Source organism: Ictidomys tridecemlineatus, chromosome 3 (genome assembly GCF_052094955.1).
Source record: "Ictidomys tridecemlineatus isolate mIctTri1 chromosome 3, mIctTri1.hap1, whole genome shotgun sequence".
In the NCBI taxonomy this organism is placed as follows: Eukaryota; Metazoa; Chordata; class Mammalia; order Rodentia; family Sciuridae; genus Ictidomys; species Ictidomys tridecemlineatus.
This window is the reverse complement of record NC_135479.1, coordinates 198,837,104-198,863,125: the sequence shown is the minus strand read 5'-3', so window position 1 is coordinate 198,863,125 and position 26,022 is coordinate 198,837,104.

The window sequence follows — 26,022 nt, the reverse complement described above, 5'->3', positions numbered from 1 at the left end:
CACTTATCAGGACAGCAGCTGGCTTGCCCCTGTGGTTTCAAGACACTGACCTTGCTGTATTCACTAATCTTAAACTATAACAAAGAGTGACATGAACTTCCAACTATTATTCTTGTCTTGAAAGACCCACAGTAATACATTTGATCCCAGGGGATAAAATCTGTAATGCTGTTTTCTTTCTTCCTCCTTTTGATGCTATTAAGAGTTTGTAAAGTTGGAGTTTTCCACTTTTTGATATGTTTAATAAGCCCTGCTTTGTTCAGTCAATTTTTTTTACATGGGGGAGGGGAACATGGTCTTTGTGGTGACTCTAGAGTTGACATATATTGTTCCACATATTGTGCCTTGCTTAAACCTTTATTTTTTTTCTAATTGTTTTTCACATGGCTTAACATAGTTTGCAGATCATTTCTTTCACCCACGATTTTAGCCATCGTTTATATTCGACCCTCTATTTCGTGTATAATTTTTCCATAGTCACATTTTTTTGTCTCTCTAAGGCCATAATCAAGCCAATATTTTCTTGGGCTGATGAGAGGGAGGGACTGAAACCAGGGGTGCTTAACATTGAGCCACATCCCCAGGTCTTACGAAACTGCTGAGGCTGGCTTTGAACCTGTGATCCTCCTTCCTCAACCTTCCAGATAGCTAGGATTTTAGGCACACACCATGATGTATGACCACCAAGCCAAATTTCACACACAGATTCAGAAATATCAACTTTTCAAAATCAAGAAACTGAGTCTGTGACTGTGGCACGGTGATATATGTAGTCAGCAGCCATCAAACGTTTATTTAGTTAGTGGATTTCCCTGGAGTATGTTATTGGCAAAATTCTGAACTTCTCTCTTTATCCTCCCACACATTAGGCTTCATATTTTGTGCTAGCTATATTCAGATGGCTGAGACTTCAAATCAGAGAGCAAAAACATTCGCGTAGATTAAATGGAGTTCCCCAGAGCCAAATCCAATACTCCAAAGAGAGCACAAGAAAGAGCTATCAACTTTATTGTTACAGATATTCTGGGAAAGATGGGGTTACATGGTTCTGAGATGTGAGCTCAGGCACATGACCTGTGATCTAATCAATGATGCAAATGTGAAAAAAAAACCTCAATTAAAACTCTGGATGTCTACCTTGAGAGATTTTCATTGGTCATCCTTACTCTGGGCATATTTTTTTTTTCACTTAAGTGTGCCAAGAAGATGACATTTCTTGACTCCACAGGATTAGAACATCAGAAGCTTAGAGTTTGAGACTGTTCTCGACCTAACTCTATGCATCTTTTCTTTGGCTGGTTCTGATTTGTTTTCCCTCTGATGTAATAAAACTGAAATCGTAAGTTTAACACATTTTTGAGTTCCACAAGTCATTGTGTTGAATTTTAAAACTGAGGCCATAGTGAGAACTGTTGAAGTTGTAGCCTGTTGATCAGAGGTATGGGTCACCCTTGGGATCCTTGAGTTCGTGGCTAGCATCTGACATAAGGGTTATCCTGTGGAGGACTGTGTGGATAACCTGTCAAATTTGACCCAAATATAGGTAGGTAGTGTCAGAAGTCATCATACTGATGTTTGGAGGAATTCTTTGTAATGATTCCAGTCATTATGGATCCACCATCTTTGTAGAATGTCTGTGACTCCTATCCAGGGTATTTAAGCAATTCTGAATTTCCCCAAAATCTCATGAAGTTTGGAGAACTGCCTGTCTCATATGTCCATCTGCTACAGTTTCTAGTATGCCATTATTCTGCATCTTTTTGAAAAGAGTTTACATGCACCAGAGGCTAGTGACTATCTCTAAATTTCCAGAGTGGATTTTATGACATGCCACTTAGACTTCCCTTCAGGACTCAAATATGTGATAGTCATCATCCAAATTCTCAGAATATCACAGGTCAGTTGCCTTCAGATGTCAACTCTTTCTAGAAAATGCCCCAGGCTAGAGACATCTGGTTCACCACAGGTCATAATCCCTCCTAGGGACAACCTACATTTAATGTTGATAGATGAAGGAATATAAAATCCCATTCCTCACTCTACCATAAAGACAGTGTTGGGTGATTGTTCAGTTTCAGAGATACTCATAGATTTGGAGATGACCATTTTTTTGGACTGCATCATAATTCAACTTCTCTTCTGTCCACTCTGGCCTGCTTTGTTTCATTACTCTTTAAAGTGCCAAGCACTCTGTGATAAAGTTCTTGTACGTTAACCTCCTGAGATTCTGCTTCTCAGGAAAACCAACCTGAATAGTTGACGCCATGATGGATTAGAGAAATAACAAATCGAATTCAGTTCACATGCTAGCTCATGTTGAGGATCCCATAACTGACATTAGGTGAGCACAGATGACCTAGCACAAGAGCGCAATATTGTCAAAGCATTTAGTGGGAGTGAGCTGAGTTGGTATATTATTGGGAAGGAATGCAATATCAAAGACTAGTCATCTCTCTGTGTTGAGATATCTGGGGTAAATGGACATAAAGAAAATGGGATCAAGTGGTTTCTCCTAAATGCAAATTAATGCTCTGAAAAAAGGTAATCCAAAGGCACACATGATTAGAAAGTAATTAAAAGTTAAGTAAGAACATTAGATGGTTTCCTTGATAGAATAGCACACCCTAACTACAATCAGAGTACAGTTAAATTTGAGGAAATAGAACACAGATTTAATAATTCAAGTACTAAAGCTTCAAAGGTAAAACCAAGGCTGTTCTCCTATGTAAAAGCAAGGCTCTTACTGAGAAAATAAAGTGACTTAGTCATATGATGGAAATATCTGGGTTTGAATTCCCAGATTTCCCTAGATCATCTGTTCATGCAGAAGCATCGACTCTTCTCTATTAAAGGTTAGCATCTTCTCTGCCAATTCTTAAGAGCTTACCTTAAGCCTCAAATTGGCAGCTTTGAGGATCTGTGTTTATAGGAGATAATGACCTTGTCCTTAGAGTTGCATTCGGACAACATTCCACCATTATAGTCAGGTGTAAGCAAAGTTGAATTGGTTAGGATTGCCCATTTTCTTACATTTCTTGTACTTTTGGTGACACAAGAAAGAATTTCATCTCAAAAAACTTATCAGACTTATGTCTACAAAAGAAATTCTGCTTACTGGTCATTGTGGTATCAGTTACTTCTAATATCTAATCTTGTGTTTATCTAATGCCAGTACTGTAGTACTATATGGCAGCACTGTAGCTCCCCTAGGAATACATGTCTTTTTCTTGGGATTTGTGCTCATCTCCTGTCCTGGTTACAAGAAAAACTATTAGGATTAAATCACTACATAACTTGACTGGGAGTTGCATTTGATCAGATAAGAGATTAAATGGATTATTACTCACAGAACTGAAGGGAAGAGCCTCTTTTTCCCCCTAGAGAGAATTAAACCTCATTCTTCAAAGAAAATTATGTGAGACCCCAAATTCCATTTATAATACATATTTTTAAATAAATGAATGAGTGGTTCAACTCATGTCACTTCTCTTAAGAATGTTCCACATCCTACAAGACAGAAGTACTTCTTGTGTGAACTAATGGCCTCTTGTTCATATTCCATAACTGCTATTCACAGGTCTGGCTTCTTTATTTCTGGAAGAGGTTCTGGGGAATAACAAGAATGATTCCTTTTGTGTATATATATATATATATATATATATATATAAATCAATATCTTATATACCTGATAACTATCAGTGCTTTGGATTGAAACACTGAAATCTACATTATTTTTTATAATTCTAATTATTCTGAGTGAAGAAAAATTGTCTTGCTTTTTGGATTTTCTCTTGGACTCACCTTTTCTTAATATGCTTTATGTTTTTTTAACAAATTAATGAGTAAAAAGACAGATAAAGACAAAATATGTTTATGTATTTATTCTTACTCCATTACATTGGGATAATAGAAAGTCTATCTTTCTGTCTCCAAGAAACCTGGCCAGCTAAATGCCCTGAGACTGCAAACAGTGGAATATGTTTGAATTTGGGTTGACATGATTATACCTCAATGACAACTAAGCAGAATTTCTTTTCTAGACATAAGTCTGATAAGTTTTTTTTTGATAGGAAATTCTTTCTTGGGTCACCAAAAGTACATGAAATGTAAGAAAATGGGCAATCCTAACCAATTCAATTTTGCTTACACCTGACTATAATGGTGGAATGTTGTCCGAATGTAACTCTAAGGACAAGGTCATTACCTCCTACAAACACAGGTGCTCAAAGCTGCCAATTTGAGGCTTAAAGTAAGCTCTTAAGAAATAGCTGATAGCAGTATCTGTAAGTAAGCTGAAAACAGCTGGCTTAAAGTCCCTTAAAGATATTTTATTGGCATCTAAGTCAGAAAATGCAACAAAACTACCACATTACAGTTTCCCAGAATAGTGGTGAGCCTTCACAATTCTTAGCTCCAAGTGACAGATGTGAATTTTTGGAAGCTGTGCCAAACAGGAATTATAATAAACTGACTGCATGATTAAGAAAATATTCAGCATGGTGGGATGACATTTGTGAGAAATGAGGATTCAGTTGGTGCTGTTGACAGATCAGGAAAATGTACTTTTTTTGTGCTAAATCCAGAATTTTTTTTAAATGTGTGTGTGTGTGTGTGTGTGTGTGTGTGTGCACGCTTGCCAAATTCATTGATGTTTCAATGAGAACATGGGACATTCACTAATCTACTATCAAAGCTGATCTCTTTACTCACACATAGAAAGATAGGAAAGTAAGAGGGATCAAGAGTTTCCATTTTGTTTCATTCTTGTGAATGTTATCTTTGGAGGATTAATGATGGCTAAAACTGATACACCAGAACAACCAGTTTACAGTACCAAGTTATTCCTAAGAGAGAACATTGATGGATATATCCAATTGTGCTCCTGAATGCTGGGAAAATAATGACTGTGGCTTGAGTTTAGAAATATTAACTCTGATAGATCTTATATATATTTGAATCATGCAGGAAAAAGAAGAACTAGGTGAAGTCCATGGTATATGGCACATTTACCATGTCCAATTGTCATTTTCATGAGTATTCTTCCTACCTGAAAATAAAATTAAATACAGGAAATACAATGCTAAGCACCAAATGTCTGTGTTCCTTCAAATTAATGTTAAAATTCTAGTCCTCAAGGTGATGGTATTAAGATGTTGGGTTTTTGGAGGTGATTAGGTCATGAGTGTAGAGCCCCCAGGAATGATATTAATGCCATAAGAGATGCCAAGAAAATCTCTTCTCCCTTCTGGCATGTAAGAACACAGTAAGAGGATTCTCTCTATGAAGAGGTGGATCCTCCCTCAGAATTTTTCATGGTCTTTATCTTGGATTTCTCAGATGATAGATTAGTAGAAATAAGTTTCTGCTGTTCATATGCTACCTAGTTAGTGGTATTTTTAAAAACCATCCTGGGTGGACTAAGACACATGCACTACTGCATTGTCCATTAAAGGTACTGCACATTTCTTCCCAAAAGAATAGTGCTTTAAAATTTCTACTCAGCTAGTGTGTTGCCCTCGTGAATTTAGAACAGAAACTATGGTTTTAGCAGAGGCAGATTCATTGCTGTGGGAGTGTCAACACACAGCGCCACCCGACACTAGCTCTGTAACTGAGTAAAATGAACAGAATTCAATCTTTTATGTCCTCACACTCTGGCAAAGTGTTTAGTAAATGTAGGGGTCATTCATGAATGTTATTTGAGCTGATTTTTATTTAGGTGTATAAAGTTGAACGAATTGCAATTTTTTTTTTGGTATGAAAAAATAAATAAGAGTGTGGGTGTGGGTTGTAAATATTTTTTGATTAAGTGCTTGAAGAAGTCCACTTCATATATTCAATCTCCAGTTTTATTACTAAAGCTGAATATTTTCACTTTTATTTAAATAACCACTTGCAAATGAATTTTCTTAAACCAAAAGATTTTTCTTCTACCCCATAATGGGGTAAGTTATTAGCAACAAACCCACTTTGATGTGACCTCAATTCTGCATTGATAGATCTCCTCAGTAAGCCATCATGATATGACTCACGAATTCTACTCAATAATATATCGTCCATTAAATTGATGTATTGGTTGGATAACTTAGAATCAGGCAAAAAAAATGATCTCACTTGAAGTATTGATATATTGTTTTTATCAGATCATGACAATTGGATAATCTATCATGTTTTCATTTTTATCTCACCAGGATGCCAAGAACTAAATTTAATGCTCAATCAATGTAACTACTTAGGCGTATGTTGATGTATTTTCCTTGACATATTTTTATATTATTTCCAATGCTAATATTTATACAGTGAACCTGAACAAATGAATGCATATATAAGAAATATGTAGATAGGTAGTCAACCTATAGCAAGTATTTGTTATCATAAATACATTAAATCAAATATTCTGAAAAATATCCCATTGATTAGATAAACAAGACCTTAGGAGACTTATTCTGAGTGAGATGGAAATAATGACTTTTGAACTAGACCTCATGCTTCTTGTCTTTGCAAAACATAACTTCTAAAACATTTATTAAAGTCATCAGAATGTTGTTCTATTTTTGCTCAAATTTCAAAAAGAAATACTAAATGAGATTTATATATTTTTTGAAAGAATGATAGTGGAGTAAGGATAATTAGTATTTTTGTTTTTAAAATCTAAAAATAGAATTTGAATACCATCCGGAATTAATTTTTTACTTTAATTCATTTCTATAATCTTATGTAAATACTAAAGCTGATTGGTATAATTGATTTCTATAATAACTATTGAGGTTATTATTGCATATAAATGTAGTATACATGTATTTATATAAATATTTATTTAGATGGTATATAAAAATGAAAAGATGTGGGATGTTAACTTTATTTTTTAAAGAGTCAAAATAAAATTTGACTTTTCATATAATTATTATATATCTTTCAATATTAAAAATTTTCTGAAAGGCTTTTACAGCATATCTCTTCAATAGTAAAATCTCATATTATACAAAATGAGTAACAAAATCCTTTATATGAGGTATTTATGTCAACCATCATTGCTGTTAGTGGAAAATGAGTGTCAAACAAGGACGCTGAAGTTGAATGTCCCCTAAAGGTTCATATGTTAAAAACTTGGTCCCCAGAATGGCACTATTGGGAAATGCTGGGGACCTCATTGGAGGGAGTTGGTCAGTGTGGGTTGCCCTTGAAGAGAACTTCAAGATCTGAGCCCCTTCCTTTTCCTCTTTTTGGATGATAAGGTGAGTGTTGTTGCTTTCCTACAAGCTTCCATCATAATACGCTGCCTTGTCACAGGCCCGGAGTATTGGGGCCAATCAAGCATAGACTGGAACCTCTAAAATGTGAGCCCAAATAAACCTTTTGTCTTTTAAATTTAGTTAATTCAGGTATTTCAGTACAGGAAAGGAAATGAGACAGGCACCATCTTGGAGATGTTATGTGCTTGGGGGTGACAAAACTGGAGGCATGAAGTTAAATTTCTGTAAGAAAAGCATTTGAGATAAATTTTTATTATATTATTTACTTCTTTGAATAAGATAATTCACCAGAGACTAATAAAATCACTTTTTTTCCCTAATAAATACTTATGCAATTCCCTGAGTGAAAGCTTCTTTTTAATGTGTTATTTTATCACCATCAAGATTCACGGCAGGGCTGGGGTTGTGACTACGTGGTAGAGTGCTTGTCTAGCACTTGTGGGGCACTGGGTTTGATCCTCAGAAACACTTAAAAATAAATAAGACAAAGGTATTGTGTCCATCTATATCTAAAACAAAAAAAAATTAAAAAGAAAGTTGTAACAAACCCAAACACCTAAGATTTCTGTATCAGTGTCTTAGGTCAGTATGTAAAACAATAAATGTGGACTAGGAGCTTCTGGATTTGATGCAGGTACCACTTTATAAAGGATTGCTCTGCTCAGATACTGAATTCTGCCTCCTTAGAAATCAAATTATGCTTCATTACCACCTTTTTATGGAATTCAAAAAAATGGTAGAACTTTTTTTGTATATATATTAATCCTACTGCTTTGAATACCTCTATATTCCTCTTAATTACACTGTCCCAGGTAGGAGGCATTTTAAAAATAGAATTTTTTAATCACTACATGTTAATATTTGTCCTTAATGACTTTAATTTATTACAGAAATGTCTGCCTTTAAGTGAAAAGACATTAAATGAAAAAAAAATTAATGGGAAGAATCATGATAAATATGATTCTAACACCAAATATCAAACTGCATGATTTCAATGTGTTTTCAGGCCTCCACATTTATGTTGAAGCCCATCCTGGAAGTCAGGCCTTTGGGGGAGGTGATTAAGTCATGAGGGCAGAGTCCTCAGGAGTGACATTAGTATCCTGGGTGGATTATCTTCACATAATGAAAGGCATTAGTATCATGCCTTTCATTATGTGAAGATACATATAAAGCACCATCTATGAAGAATAGACCCTCACCAGACACTGAATCTGCTGATGTCTTGATCTTGGACTTCCCACGTCCTGGGAGCAATGAATTTCTGTTGCCTATAAAATACCTGTTCTACAGTTATTTGTTATAGTAACCTGAGTGGATTTGTACAATAACAAAATAGTTTGTGCATAAAATGAAATATAGTTAATTTTAATATTTTAATGTTTCCTTTTTCCTTTCTCTACTATGTTCTTTATATGTTTTTCAATGATTTGGGAGGTTATGGAAATTCTGGATTCAAATGTGTTTTATGATGGAATTTTGCTACAGGAATTTTCCTCTAAGACAAAATAAAAGTTGCACATTGAAAGCTTGGAAAATTGTTGAAATACCACACATAAACAACCAAAGTTTTAAAATTGATGAAGAGGTAGCATAAGCTACCTCTTCATCAATTTTTCTTTACACACACACACACACACACACACACACACACACACACACATACACACAAGGCTTTGGACTGATTCAAATTGTGTATACAATTGAAATTTCAAAATACCGTCTGACTGTACTTGTTCCTGAAATCAAAATGCCAGAATATTACTACTACATAGTACATTTTTTATGTGGTTTGTGATAAAAAAAACCTTATTAAATAAATGCAGTGGGAAATGTCATCTAAAATAAACAGCACTAAATAATTTTTTTCATGAGTTCATTCGACTAAAACTGTGCCTATTCCAGACTTACCTTATATGACAACTATATCATCATAATATTAAATTAATAGAACTTCATTGGATTAGATTAAGGGAAAAAAAGAGGATGGTAATAGGAAAGACATAAGAATGAATTGGTCATAGCTTTCTGTTGTTCACATAAGAATATAGTACCAGTGTAACTCCATATCATGTACAACCAGAAGAATGGGAAGTTATACTGTATGTATACAGAATACGTCAAAATTCATTCTACTGTCATGTATAATTAAAAAGAACAAAAAAATAACAACAAAAGAAAACCAAATTAATTAATTAATTAATAAGCTTAACTTTATACTATATCTGAGTTCTTGATAGTCCTTAATTTAAAAACTGATCTTAACTAAATGAACACTTTACTTTTTGTTTCTTTTTTCATGTTATTTTAAGAGCATACTGATGTTCATGATATCTTCAGAGGACTTAGTATATTGTTTCTCTTAAATAGAATATTTTATGTTAAAACAAAATATATGCAAAATTCACTAGATAATACTTAAGTAAGATTTCAATTTTATTCTTGGGCTTTAAAAAATGGAATATATCAAACTACCGAGGATAACCAACCTATCATGGAAAGGGATTTGGGCTATTTTAGCAGTTTTTCCTCCAACAAATGGGAAAATTTATTTATTAACTGGGCAAGAACAAACAACACTTTTGATGAACATCTTTTGCTTTGTTTTTAACAAAGTGAAGCATTTTTCAGTCTTCTGTTTTTTCCTTTTGATGTTTCCCAGCTTTTCATTAGCAGACCCCCACCCCCATCTCCCTAGCAAGAATGCTAATCTTCCTTTGAAGGAAGAGAGACATCAGTGTTGTCAGAAATTTTGAGTTGGTCTGTTATTTCCTTACTCATCATGGATGAGTAAAAAACAAAAACGAACAAACAAATAAAGAAACAAAAACTAATGGAAGGAAAGAGTGATAAAGAATTTATCTCTTTGCTTTTACTGCATGGAGGTGCTAAGTCAACCAATTGGCAGGAATTTGATGGAGAATGTTCATTTGTAATTTACACTTTCAGAGACAAACTTTAAGAAAACTTGGATTTACATGATTGCTGTGGAGGAGACAGAACAAGAAGAGGACATAAATTGATAGGCAGAAGAGGAATATGGCAGATAGATGACAAGTCATCTCAGCCAGCCTTGTGAAGGCCATGACATTGGGGGAATCAAAAAGGACACAAATTGAATCAAATCTAGATGTTTTCCTCAGCAACAATTCTCACTCTGCCTCTCTAGCTTTAGAATATTTCTTTCTGGCTTAAACCCATTTGAATTTTCTAGGCCTGCTGTATTAGCCTGATAAGGCTGCTAGAACAAAATACTTCGGATTGGGTGGTTTAGACAATTACAATTTATTTTCTTAGATTTCTGGGGATGTGAAATCTAAGATAAAGAAGTTGGTAATTTTGATTTCTTCTGAGTTCTTGCTCTTCATTGGTTGATGTCCATCTCACTGTGCCCTCATATGGCCTTTTCTCTGTGGACCAGCGCCACGTGGGTCCCTCCTTTTAAGAAAATGAGTCATAGAGTACAGTCCCATCCCCCACAGCGGACACTCCACCAAGGGAATCAGCAGTCAGCATCTTGAACAGCTGATATATCCACCGCCATTCTCCGACAGATCTCAACAACAAAACAGGTGTGTGGCACTCAGCCCATCCCCCATACATCGGGAACTCGCATAAATTCTCTCCTAGGCTTGCCGGGGGAGGGAGAATCAGAGTGAGCCTGCATAAAGACTAGGGGGGAACTAGAGGCACCTGACCTGCAACCCCCCCTACCCATCTGCAGCCAAAAGGAAACCTGTCTAGCTAGAGCTGGGGGAGGGGCAAGCAGGAAAAATCCAAAGGACAGAGTGCCTGGGATCCCAATCGCCAACTGTGGGACCCCGGAGATCCAGGCCCACTGATTCGTGCGGCCTGCCCTGCGGCTACAGAAGGCTAGCAGGAGAAACCAGGAGGCTAGAGGCAAGGCCCTCGAGACTGGGCAGCTGGAAATTGCAGGCCCGCCGGCGACAGTTCACCCACTGCCCGCATAGCTGGGCGGTAGGAGAACACCCGGCCGCAGGTGACCGATCACCCGCCCTCGGCCTGTGATACTGGGCGGCTAGAGACCGCCTGCCTGCCGCGACTGGGAGCTGAAATCAAACAGAGACAGTCCAGTCACACCACCTCATCAGGATACCCAGGCAAGGAACTGGGGCCGGTCATAGCAAAGTAGTGTCGTCACTGGAGCTCGGACGTCGGATCTTCCTTCACAGTGGAATCCACGTCAGCAGGCATAGTTTAACAACACTAAGGAGAGGCATCAGAGTAATACAGAACCAAAACAAATCTATAGAAGAGAGTAGAAACACGACAATCAAATAGAGCTGGAAAGCAACGGGGACAACATGAGAAAACAAGGGAAAAAAGGAGTACAAACAATGCAAGACAACTTAATTCTACAAGAGGACATAGAAACATCAGAAGCAGGGACAGGGAAAGAACTCAAGGCATACCTAACTCAAATGGAAAGGAATATTAGAGAAGACATGAGACAGCAAGTCCAAGCAATAAAAATATATTTTTAAAATGAATTAAACAAACAAATTCAAATGGCAAGGAACGAGCTCTACCAGGAGATAGAGATCTTAAAAAAGAATCAAACTATAATCCTAGAATTGCAGGAGACTATAAACCAAATTAAAAACTCAAACGAGAATATTACAAATAGACTTGATTAAGTAGAAGTCAGAACATCAGATAATGAAGACAAGGTTTATCAACTTGAAAAGAGTATAGTCAACACAGAAAAGATGCTTAAATCCCATGAGTAATCTATTCAAGAGATATGGGATGTCATTAAAAAACCAAATTTGAGAGTCATCGGGATAGAAGAAGGCACAGAGATTCAAACCAAAGGAATGGACAGCATATTAAATGAAATAATTGTAGAAAACTTCCCAGAGATGAAAGATGGAATGGATTGCCAAATCCTGGAAGCCTACAGGACCCCAAACATTCAAAACTATAATAGACCAACTCCAAGACACATAATTATGAAGATAGCCAACATACAGGACAAGGAGAGAATATTAAAAGCTACCAGAGAAAAGAGACAGATTACATTCAGGGGTAAACCAATTAGGTTAACGACTGATTTCTCAGCACAGACTTTGAAAGCGAGAAGATCCTGGAACAATGTATTTCAAACGCTGAAAAATAATGGATTTCAACCAAGAATACTGTATCCAGCAAAATTGAGCTTCAGATTTGACAACGAAATTAAAATCTTTCACGATAAACAAAAGCTAAAAGAATTTGCAGCAAGAAAACCAGCACTGCAAAGCATTCTGAGCAATATACTACAAGAAGAGGAATTGAAAAATAGTGCCCAAAACTAACAACAAGAGGTATCTCAGTAAAGGAGGAGGAAAATAACCAAAAAAGTAAAACTAGCCAAACTAAAATAAATAAATAAAGAAGCATGACTGGAAGTACAAATCATATCTCAATTGTAACTTTAAATGTTAATGGCCTAAACTCACCAATCAAGAGACATAGGCTAGCAACCTGGATCAAAAAAACAAATCCAACAATATGCTGCCTTCAGGAGACTCATATGATAGGAAAAGACATACACAGGCTGAAGGTAAAAGGTTGGGAAAAATCATACCACTCACATGGCCCTCGGAAGCAAGCAGGAGTGGCCATACTCATATCAAATAAAATCAACTTCAAACCTAAGTTAATTAAGAAGGATAAAGAAGGACACTATATACTGTTAAAAGGGACCATCCACCAACAAGACATAACAATTATCAATTTGTATGCACCAAACAATGGAGCTGCAATCTACATAAAACAAACGCTCCTCAAGTTCAAGAGTCAAATAGACCATAACACAATAATTACGGGCGACTTCAACACACCGCTCTCGCCATTAGACAGATCCTCTAGACAAAAGCTGAATAAAGAAACTATAGAACTCAACAGCACAATCAATAACCTAGACCTAACTGACATATATAGAATATACCAACCATCATCAAGTGGATACACGTTCTTCTCAGCAGCACATGGATCCTACTCAAAAATAGACCATATATTATGCCATAAGGCAAATCTTAGTAAATATAAAAGTGTGGAGATAATACCATGCACCATATCTGACCATAATGGAATGAAATTGGAAATCAATGATAAAAAAAGGAAGGAAAAATCCTACACCACATGGAAAATGAACAATATGTTATTGAATGATCAATGGGTTACAGAAGACATAAAGGAAGAGATAAAAAAATTCTTAGAGTCAAATGATAATACAGACACAACATACCGGAATCTATGGGACACAATGAAAGCAGTTTTAAGAGGGAAATTCATATCCTGGAGTTCTTTCATCAAAAAAAGAAAAAACCAACAAATAAATGAACTCACACTACACCTCAAAAACCTAGAAAAGGAAGAACAAAACAACAGCAATTGTAGTAGAAGACAAGAAATAATTAAAATTAGAGCAGAAATAAACGAAATTGAAACAAAAAAAACCATTGAAAAAATTGATAAAACTAAAAGTTGGTTCTTTGAAAAAATAAATAAGATAGACAAGCCCTTAGCTATGCTAACAAAAAGAAGAAGAGAGAGAACTCAAATTACTAATATACGGGATGAAAAAGGCAATATCACAACAGACACTACAGAAATACAGAAGATAATTAGAAAGTATTTTGAAACCCTATATTCTAATAAAATAGAAGATAGCGAGGATATCGATAAATTTCTTAAGGCATATGATTTGCCCAGATTGAGACAGGAAGACACACACAATTTAAACAGACCAATAACAAAGGAAGAAATAGAAGAAGCCATCCAAAGTCTACCAACCAAGAAAAGCCCTGGACCTGATGGGTATACAGCGGAGTTCTACAAAACCTTCAAAGAAGAACTAATACCAATACTTTTCAAACTATTTCAAGAAATAGAAAAAGAAGGAGCTCTTCCAAATTCATTCTATGAGGCCAACATCACCCTGATCCCAAAACCAGACAAAGACACTTCAAAGAAAGAAAACTACAGACCAATATCTCTAATGAACTTGGATGCAAAAATTCTCAATAAAATTCTGGCGAATCGAATACAAAAACATATCAGAAAACTTGTGCACCATGATCAAGTAGGATTCATCCCTGGGATGCAAGGCTGGTTCAATATACGGAAATCAATACATGCTATTCACCACATCAATAGGCTTAAAGACAAGAACCATATGATCATCTCGATAGATGCAGAAAAAGCATTTGACAAAATACAACATCCCTTTATGTTCAAAACATTAGAAAAACTAGGGATATCAGGAACTTACCTCAACATTGTAAAAGGTATATATGCTAAACCTCAGGCTAGCATCATCCTAAACGGAGAAAAACTGAAGGCATTCCCTCTAAAATCTGGAACAAGACAGGGATGTCCTCTATCACCACTTCTATTCAATTTAGTTCTCGAAGTACTAGCCAGAGCAATTAGACAGACAAAAGAAATTAAAGGCATAAAAATAGGAAAAGAAGAAATTAAATTATCGCTATTTGCAGATGACATGATAATTTACTTAACAGACCCAAAAGGATCTACAAAGAAGCTGCTAGAGTTAATAAATGAATTCAGCAAAGTGGCAGGATATAAAATCAACACGCACAAATCAAAGGCATTCCTGTATATCAGCAACAAAACCTCTGAAATGGAAATAAGGAAAACCACTCCATTCACAATATCCTCAAAGAAAATAAGATACTTGGGAATCAACCTAACAAAAGAGGTGAAAGATTTATACAATGAAAACTACAGAACCTTAAAGAGAGAGATAGAAGAAGATCTCAGAAGATGGAAAAATGTACCCTGTTCATGGATAGGCAGAACTAACATCATCAAAATGGCGATATTACCCAAAGTTCTCTACAGGTTTAATGCGATGCCAATCAGAATCCCAAAGACATTTCTTGTAGAAATAGATAAAGCAATCATGAAATTCATATGGAAAAACAAAAGACCCAGAATAGCAAAAGCAATTCTAAGCAGGAAGTGTGAATCTGGAGGTATAGCGATACCAGAGCTCAAACTGTACTACAAAGCAATAGTAACAAAAACAGCATGGTACTGGTACCAAAACAGGCAGGTGGACCAATGGTACAGAATAGAGGACACAGAGACTAATCCACAAAGTTACAACTATCTTATATTTGATAAAGGGGCTAAAAACATGCAATGGAGGAAGGATAGCATCTTCAACAAATGGTGCTGGGAAAATTGGAAATCCATATGCAACAAAATGAAATTGAATCCCTTTCTCTCGCCAGCCACAAAAGTTAACTCAAAATGGATCAAGGAGCTAGATATAAAAACAGAGACACTGCGTCTGATAGAAGGAAAAGTTGGCTACGATCTACATATTGTGGGGTCGGGCTCCAAATTCCTTAATAGAACGCCCGTAGCCCAAGAGTTAATGACAAGAATAAACAAATGGGACCTACTTAAACTAAAAAGTTTTTTCTCAGCAAGAGAAACAGTAAAAGAGGTAAATAGAGAGCCTACATCCTGGGAACAAATTTTTACCCCTCACACCTCAGACAGAGCCCTAATATCCAGAATGTACAAAGAACTCAAAAAATTAAACAATAAGATAACAAATAATCCAATCAACAAATGGGCCAAGGACCTGAACAGACACTTCTCAGAGGAGGACATACAATCAATCCACAAGCACATGAGAAAATGCTCAACATCTCTAGCAATCAGAGAAATGCAAATCAAAACCACCCTAAGATACCATTTCACTCCTGTAAGATTGGCAGCCATTATGAAGTCAAACAACAATAAGTGTTGGCAAGGATGTGGGGAAAAGGGCACACTTGTTCACTGCTGGTGGGACTGCAAAATGGTGAGGCCAATTTGGAAAGCAGTATGGAGATTCCTGGGAAAGCTGGGAATGGATCCACCATTTGACCCAGCTATTGCCCTTCTTGGACTATTCCCTGAGGACCTTAAAAGAGCACACTATACGGATACGGCCACATCAATGATTATAGCAGCACAATTCACAATAGCTAGACTGTGGAACCAACCTAGATGCCCTTCAATAGATGAGTGGATAAAAAAATTGTGGCAGCTATACACAATGGAGTATTATGCAGCACTAAGAAACGACAAAATCATAGAATTTGCAGGGAAATGGATGGCATTAGAGCAGATTATGCTAAGTGAAGCTAGCCAAGCCCTAAAAAACAAATGTCAAATGTCTTCTTTGATATAAAGAGAGCCACTAAGAATAGAACAGGAAGGAAGAGCATGAGGAAAAGACTAACAGTAAACTAAGACGAATGGGGGGAGAGAAAGGAAGAGAGAAGGGAAAACATATGGAAATGGTAGGAGACCTTCAGTGATACACAAAATAATAAGAGGTTATGAGGGGCAAGGGGGTGGGGGGAAAAAAGGGGAGAGAATTGAACAACAGCAGAGGAGGTAGAGAGGGATGTTGGGAGGGGAGGGGAGGGGAGGGGGGATAGTAGGGCATAGGAAAGGTAGCAGAATACAACAGTCACTAATATGCCATTATGTAAAAATGTGAGTATGTAACAGAAGTGAGTCTGTATTATGTATTTGGGGAGTTCAAAACCCAATTGAGTCGAATGTATGAAAGATGATATGTCTTGAGCTCTGTAATGTTTTGAACAACCAATAAAAAAAAAAAAAAAAAAAAGAAAATGAGTCATATTGGATGGGAATACACTTATGACCTCAATTAAACATAATTGTCATATTTTGGAGTCCATGTCTCCAAATACAGTCATATCAGGGGTTAGAGTTTCAACATATAAATTTTTGGTTGACAAAATTCATTCCATAACAGGTGTTATAACAAAATACCATAGAATTGGTGACTTAAGAAGAAAAAAAATACACATAATTTTCTCAAGCGCCTTGGTAATTAATTAATAAATAATTTATTTATTAATTATTAATTAAGTAGTACAAGATCAAGGCACTTGTATGACTGGAGTCCTTTTAGGCCTCTTTTCTTGATCTAGCTAGCTATAATATTACTGCCTCTGGTCGTATGTGTTTTTAGTGTCCATTTGCAGATCCAAATTTCCTCTTACAAATACTCCAATAAACTTAATTAGGGACCACCCACTTTAACCTTTATTACCTCTTGAAATGATCAGTTTCCAAAAATAGTCACATTTGGAAGCACTGGGATTTTGACTTCAATATATGAATTTGGGGAGACTCAATTAAATTCTGAGAACTATTATACTAATTCATATAATATACCTTTAAGTAAAATTTGTCCAAAAATAAGTGTAACATGATGCACTTCTTTAAATATGAAAATTTACTATATTTTCTTAAAAAGAAAAGCTATTCCTTATTGATATATAAAAAATAAAATTATACCTCTTAATGGGGTAACATGATTTTATATAATGTTTTAAATCACTTTAAACTTTTAAAAAATATAATGTTTAAATTATTTTAAACATTTTAAAAGTCAAACAGTGGAGTGGTGCTATGTAATTATGCCTTAGATTTGAATTTCTTTAATAATTATTGGTGTTGAACATGTTTTTAATACACTTTTGGCAATTTATATATGTTCTTTGAGAAATATTCAGTGAGGTCTATTTTCCATTTATCAATCAGATTTTTTTTTTAATTTGGCATACAGTTTTTGGAATTCCTAATCTTCTGGTGTTAATCACATGTTCACTGATAGATTGAAAATATTTTCTCTCATTCTCTTTCTGATAGATTGTTTTCTTTGCTGTGCAGAAATTTTAATTTGTTGTAATCTCATTTGTCTATTTTTGCTTTTGATTTTGCTTGTGAGTCATTGTCCAAAAATTCTGTGCCCATTCAAATGTCCTGAAGTGTCCCCCATTTGTTTTATTTTATAATTTAATCTATTCAGCTGGGGGACATAAAGCTCAACTTTCTTTCAGCTTGTATAAATGTTAAAATGTATTTTGTAGATAGCAAATTAAATGGTAATCATCTAGAAATAATTTTTTTTCAATAAACAAAATTTGTTCTTAACTACATTATAGATCTAAGCATAAATTCTAAAGCCATATTTTGGCAAAAAAATAGAAGATTATCTCTGTAACACTAGGGATAGGTAAACTGTTTGTCAGAAAGGATACAGAAAAAATATTCATAGTGGAAGACATTGATAAGCTAGACATGATTATAAATCAGAAGTTGAATCCACAAAAAATATCATTAGGGAAATTAAACAGTAACTTAAAATTTACTGGTTGTTTGGTTATATCCAATGTCGAATGCAAATATATAAAGCACACATACATATACATACATATGCACACACATTTGACTATAAACCAATAATCTATAATAACTATAAACCCTAATAACTCAAATATGGAAACAAATCACATGCCTACAACAGTAGAACAGATAGACACTGTAAACCCACAATCTGTACATCTTACCAATTAAATATGGAATCTACCATTGAGATGTAGCACATGTCTGAGCCTTACAGGCACTCTACTGAGTTAAAGAAGAAAGACAATCAGGGGGAAGAAATATATCTGTCTATATGTAGAAGTCAGAAAATGGCTGCTTCTGAAGGGAAAATTGGAAAAAAGACACACAGGAGCCTTCTGTGGTGCACAAATATGCTAAATCTTGCTTTGTTGGATTGTGGCACAGGCCATGGGTATATATGTAATTGTCAAACACATCAACTCAAATTTATACATTTTATTGGAATAAATGTTTTTAGGAAAGAAAATTTAAACATCTCTAAAGAAAGTTGTTAACAGTACAGTTGACATCTCTTTTTATAGCTATGGGATATTGCTGCTTTTAAATTTCTGGAGGAACGTATCTTGACCAGTTTGTCACTCTGGGCAATACTTAGTAGCTATGTATGCAAGAGAAAGTAAACTTGAAAGGTGTTGAGGAATGAGAGGTACTAAAAATGTAATTTTATTTACTTGTTTTTTGGGTTTAAAAATTATCATGTGGCCTTAATGTATACACATACATACATGCACAAAGTGCATACAAATAATCTTAGGATTATCTTAGAGTTTATCAAAATACATTTTCTTATAGTTTTTTTGAGTTTTAACCTGAGGAATGTGTACCCTTCTTATTTATATGCTATAAGTTAGCCAATGCAGTGTAAAAATCTCTGAAGACTTGGGAACTGCATGCAGTTTGTATTTTAATTATTATTCTTAATAGTGAAAAAAGTTGTAGACTTTATTATATATCCCACTTGACATGTATAAAGTTTATAAAATAGCAAACTAAAATATAAGCTTTATTTCAATCAATTTTTCTATTCATGGAAGCATCTTCATTATGAAAAGGGGATAAATATAAAGCATCTTCCATGGTATCTAAGATATATAAAATTCTCAGGAAAACATTTGAGTTATATCTCACAGGTTTGAGATGATGTTGTAGAGAGAAAGTAGAATGAATGAGTGCATTAATAAATTAAATATATCAAGTCTTAGAATAGAACATTTAAAAATTTTACATACCATGTGAATTTGTGGAATATTAAATAACATGAAAATGTACATGACAAATAAATTGTGTATGGGTTCTGTGTTTGGGTTTGAGGTCTCTGATAGCTTCATGACTGTGGCATGCATGATGACTAGGAAGTTTCTGTGCAAAGACACAGAATGCCTGGCTGCAGGGAAAACTTCTGTTCAAAGACACAGGATGCCTGGCTGCTGCAGTAATATTCTTCATGAGGAAGTTCTGTGTTAGATTCTTAATCTCAGCACACAGCTCCTGGGAATAAAGGAACTCTTTTGTTAGACAACCACAATGCTTCACTGAGCTTAAACCTGTCCACATAACAGTAACTTTATACAATAGTCTTCTTGAGAGCTACACAAAGCTCCTAACATTGCACATTACAACTTAGTATGTAGCTGAGGAATAAGCTACATAATGTTGCGAAGTCTGTAACCTGCCTAGTAATACAATGAGCAATACGTACTAATGATGCCAATGACCTAAAGTAACCTATTGATATAAATAAAGCTTGGCAGCTTGGCCCTTCTGCCATTCTGCCATCTTTCTCTCCTGCTTCTACATCTTGTCTCTGTGTCTCCTTTATTATTTTCTTTACAATCTAGAAAAATTTAAAAAACAATATTAAAATCTACAAATAACTACAAAATAATGAAATCTAAATAAGCACTAATTCCACAGAGTGGCAGATATGGTTCTAAATAGTTTTACATCTACATCATCCTGTTGAATACACCATTATGAGTAAGTACTAAAACCACAGGTCTGAGGCACAAACTGGTTAATTTGCTTACCAGAGGTCACACAGATAAAAGAGACAGATCTGGAATTCAACTTCTTAGGATTCAAAGTCTTTTCTCTATGCTGTACAATTCTGAAGTGCATGTGTACAAAAAGATGACATCATCAAATGGAAATGAGCTCCCTTTCACAATAAGATATTCATAGTTTTGACAATACACAGACATCTGTGGAGAACTTTTCTCTCCTTTTTTTCTATGATGCTTAACATACTGTGTTTTCATGCTCACATAATCAGACATATCATCATTTCCTATGAACATTCTACTGTAACATTATGCCATAAATGCATAAATTTGGAAAATAAATGATGCATGATTATACACTTTGCCATACTATGATTCTGAGTAAATTTTTTTTAAATGTTAGTGTTCACTTCTTTGAAATTAGAATAAATTTATATTTGTTGGTGTAGATACTATTATCAAAATACTCCTTTCAAGGAGGAAAAACAATAGTAGATTAGAAAAACCTACAATATTGTGGTAGCTCCCCGAGATTAAATTAAAATAATTTTCTGCAGTGACACACTGAGGTTGGAAGATTGTGGGAGAACACTGGTTGGCAACTGAGAGAGCTGACAACCAGGTAAAAACCAAGCTATCGGTTTCTGGAGTAGAAAGAAGAATAATAAAAGGAATAAATGGCAGCAGTTTTGGGGTGTCTAGGGACTTGGCTGGATAGAGGAAGCCCCCACCAATAAGCCAAGAGAAATTCTCCCACTGAGTTTAAAATACACAGGCACTGTTGCCCAACAAATTTTCAATGTGAGCAAACATAAGCTTGTTCATATGAACTGAGCTGGCATGAGAGAAAGTCCTGGCACTTTCCAGGGGAGATAGTGAAAGTGGGGAGTTCATGAGAGCTTAAAAAGACTCTGTTTTTCTGGTCAGGATACTAAAAATATAGGCAATTTAATTTATTGTTCATGTTTTGCTTTCTTTTTCTACCGAACACCCCCCCCCCCCGTCTTTTGTCTTGTTCTTGGTATATCTGCAGAGAAGAGTGAGGGGTGCTTTCACCTGATATTGGCAGTCTGATCTCTAATAGGATCCTGACTGACAGGTGCTGGAACTGGCACAGATCACGGTCAGGTGCAAAATGGTGATCCTGGGACACCCTACTGAAGGCCCCATGCCATAGCCCCATCCCCAGAAGATATATAGACTGATGTCCCCCACACCTTCCCACAGTGCATGGACTAAGCTCTCAGAATGAAGGGTGTGATGCCGCAACCAGCATGGCCAAATTAGTAGCTTCCAGTGAGAGGCAATGAGAGATTAGAAAAAATAAAAAGTCACACATGCAGATCTTAAAGATAAAGCTGGGGACAGGTGGAGCACTGTTCTCTGATGAAGAAGCAGGTCTAAAGAATTACACCAGCAATCTTTATTATATATGTCTCGTTAATCAGATTAAAAGACTATGCAAGCATGATTCTTTGTATTCATGAAAGTTACAGAGTTAGCAACAGTATGCAACTATTTCCTCAGTTACATTCTACAGTTGCAATGTGCAATGTTGTGCAGCTATCAAGAAAGTCCCTTGGTACTAATTCGTGGGCAGATTCTGGAACAGTGGAAACTGGTGAAACATTGTGGTTATCTTAGCAAGGAAGTTCCTTCATTCCCAGGAGCTGCTGTGCCTGAGAATTAAGATCAAAACTGATAAGACTCTTGCATTGCCATAGCAACCAGGCATCCTACACCTTTGTATAGAAACTTTCCCAATCACCAAGCATGCCACAGCCATGAAGTCATCAGGGACCCCAATCTCAGACACTGGTCTCCCAGTCACTGTCACCACTCTCCACAGTGTGACACTATCCAGGTGAGTCTACAGCAGCACAGTGAGAGGGATGGCCAGCTGCACTCTCACCCCTGCACAATAACAAAGCCATTTTTAAGATAAAGTCAGATCTGAATTAAAAAACCTTCCCCCAACATTGTCTTTCAAGCAATGAGTAGGTGAAGCTCTTCACACAGTTTGGCTTGTTGGTTCAAAGTTGAGAACAAACGGCATGATATTTGTGCCATAAGAATTTCCTCATGTTAGGAGATTATATAATTGAAATATTTTTCAATATAATTTTCATTTATCAATTGAAATATGATATATGGTTTGCTCTTAAATTATTACTGTTACTGGTGCTAATTCTCTCCTCTCAAAGTGCTGCTGGTTGTGTTGGAGATAAGGTACATCACAAACCAGGGCTTATTATAAAAAGATAGAGACACACTAAAGGACATCTACATTAAAAAAGAGGGGGAATCTATCTCAAAAGATGTGCAAATATGACATCTCAGAAAGCATTAACAAATAAGCCATTAAGAAGCTTGTAAAAATTCATAACCTCCCCAATAACTGAATCCACAGATGTTGACATAGATGGAATCCTAAACAAAGAATTCAAAATGGATATTGTTAAAATGATAAATAAACTAAAAGATCTAAAGAATGAAAGAAGAGAATAAAATACAGATTATGAAAGAAAATTTCAACAAATAGGAATTGTTAAAAAAAAGAACAAAACAAATCTGGTATATAAATTGAGGAACACTGAAAACATTTATTTTAAAAAGAAGGATGCAAAAAGAAAGACCACTCTAATCTTCCTATTTAATATAATACTTGAAATTCAGCCAGATCTTTTAGGCAAGAGAAGAAAATAAAAGAATACAAATAGGAAATGAAGAATTCAAATTATGATTCTTTGCAGATGATATGTTCCTATGTTTAGAAGATCAAAGGAAACTCCACCAGAAGATTTGCAGGGCTGATAAATTTAGCAAAGTTGCAGGAAGCAAATTCAAAATACAAAGAGCAATAGCTTTTCTATACACTTATGATGAATCTGCTTAAAAAAATCAAGAAAACAATTTTGTTCCTCAAAACAAAACAAAGCAACAACAAAAGTCAACGCTAGGAAAAGATCTAGCTAAGGAAGTAAAAGACCTCTATGAAGAAAGTTATACAGTACTGAAGAAAGAAATTGAAGGCAACAACTAGAAGATGGCTAGACCTCCTATGTTCTTGAATAATCAGCATTAATCATTAAAATGGCCATGTTATCAAAGCAACCTACATAATCAATGCAATACATAACAAAATACCAATGATATTCTTCACAGAACAACAACAACAACTATATATATATATATATATATATATATATATATATATGTATCACATGGAAGAATAAATATAAGCTTTTTTAAAGTTTATTTTAATTGTCTAACTTTTATAAGTTAATTTTATACCTAATAGTTTCCTTGAATGAACTTCATTAACTTTCACAGCGATGCTTAGATGCTAGATGCTATATTTATGCACATATTTTAGTTGAAGAAACTAAGAGAGAATTTAAGAAACTGTTCTTAGATAATAAAATTAATTAAAATTAGTTCTTAGATAATAAAATCAATTAGCAGAACAGAAGAGTTTATCTGCAAAGGAAAGTAGAGAAGTGATGGACACTGTTGAAAAAAAACAATAGTAGAATGATGTTTTTCCAAGATGAGAGATATTGAAGCATTACATGCAGATGGCATTAATCTGGTAGAAGGGGAAGATAATGGTATTGAAAATATATGGTTTATTTGCAGGATTAGGAAATAAAATATTGCATAAGACGAGGCTATTTTCTTTAGTAAGAATGTAAGCAGTAGACAAAGTACGTGATGAACATACAAATATGTTGTATTTCTATAGGCATATGGAAATTTATTTATGATTACCTATTTTACTAGTAAGTAAGAGACAATGTCATAGTTTATGTGAGGAAGGGGAAAAGAATATGGAATTATCAGAAAGAGTGAGATGTTATTTGGTCACATAAAATTGAGTAAATTGACCCAAGAAATGTGTCATTACAGAAGAAATATAATTGTCCCATGGCACTAAGGTATAGATTGAAGATCTTGGTGAAGTATTTGAAGTAACATGATCAACATGGTTGTATAATTTTCTCTCTCCATATATAGCAACATGGGTGCTGGTATAAAAGAGACAAATAATTTGACGTACTCTGAACTGGGGTTTACCTGGCAGGTAAGCAGAAGAGAGAAGTCCAAGAGAGGAGAGAGTAAAATGCAATAGTGTGTGGTAGTGAGCCAGGTTATTCAGATTAAGTTTAAAAAAATGGCACTGAGAAGTGAAAATGTATAGGATTATAGGATTGAAAGAACATGGAGGGATTGTTGAAGTCATGGGGTAGAGAGAATGAGTACACTAGACAAGACAAGACATAGAAAGGAAATCTCTAAGAAGTATGACTGAGGCAGAGCCAAGGATGGCTCGAATCTCCGTTTGTAATCATAAGTCAGAGTATAGGGTGAGAAAAGACTTTGGCACATAGAAGTCATGAGTGTTTCTGCTAACTGACTGTACCACTGGAGCTCTTATTATCTTATAAATCAAATTGTAGTTAGTGACACAGAACATGTATTAAGAAAGTTCTAGGTGAGATCAGAATAGAAAGACACTACTCTGTTTGTTAACCAAGGAAAAGGTTGCATTTAAAACTTCCACGGAGAATAGGGAACATTTTTAAACACAGTAAAGGAGGAGGGATAACATTTTGGTTAGAAGAAATGCCACAAATGATATATTGAGAGCTCCTATAAGAAGACCTTTAGTGGCAAGGTGAGGAATTTAGATTGATATGATAGACAACAGAAGATTATCAGAGATTTTTGAGATGGACTATTGTATTATTTATTATGTAAGAGAAATGATGGACTCCATGTGTTAAGAAGAGCCAATTAAATAAAGAATGTTTGAAATGGTCAGTTAGATGAAGAATGTTTGATAAAAGATTAGTTTGTGTATTCATATATAATAACAGAAAAATTAGCTATAATAATGTCTGTATTAGTCAGGAACAGAAAAAAACAAGAAGTATAATTATAAAAAAAGGATTTATTAGGTTGGCTTATGTGATCAGAAGCTGCATAGTCCACAATGGCCTCTCCAGGCTGGAGAGTTGGAAGAACCAGTAGCTGCATAGTCAAAGAGGCTGAAGACTCAGAACAAGAGGGATCAACAGTTCTACTCTTGTCTGACTGAAGGTGTATGGAAATTCCCTGGAGAATCACTGGCAGAGTCCGTTTTGGAAGAATGAAAAAGCCAGAGTCCAATATCCTCAGAGGATTGCAGGAGCAATCAGGAACAGATTCAAGAAGAATCAAGCTTTCATCTCCTGCTGCTTCTTTGTTCTTCCAACTTTTAGTCCAAACAAGTCATCATCCTATTGGACTGTGTTCCGCCCATACTTAGGGAGGGTCTCCATTTCAGTTAACTATCCCAATTATTCCTGGACACACCCTCATTGACACATCCATAAGCCTCTTAATCATTGGCATTTCTTCATCCAATCAAATTGACTATTCAAATTAACCAATACAAGGTCCTATAGTAGGCCATGGTAGAAGGGAAGTGTATATATGTTAATTGTTGTGAATAATCACAAAATGTC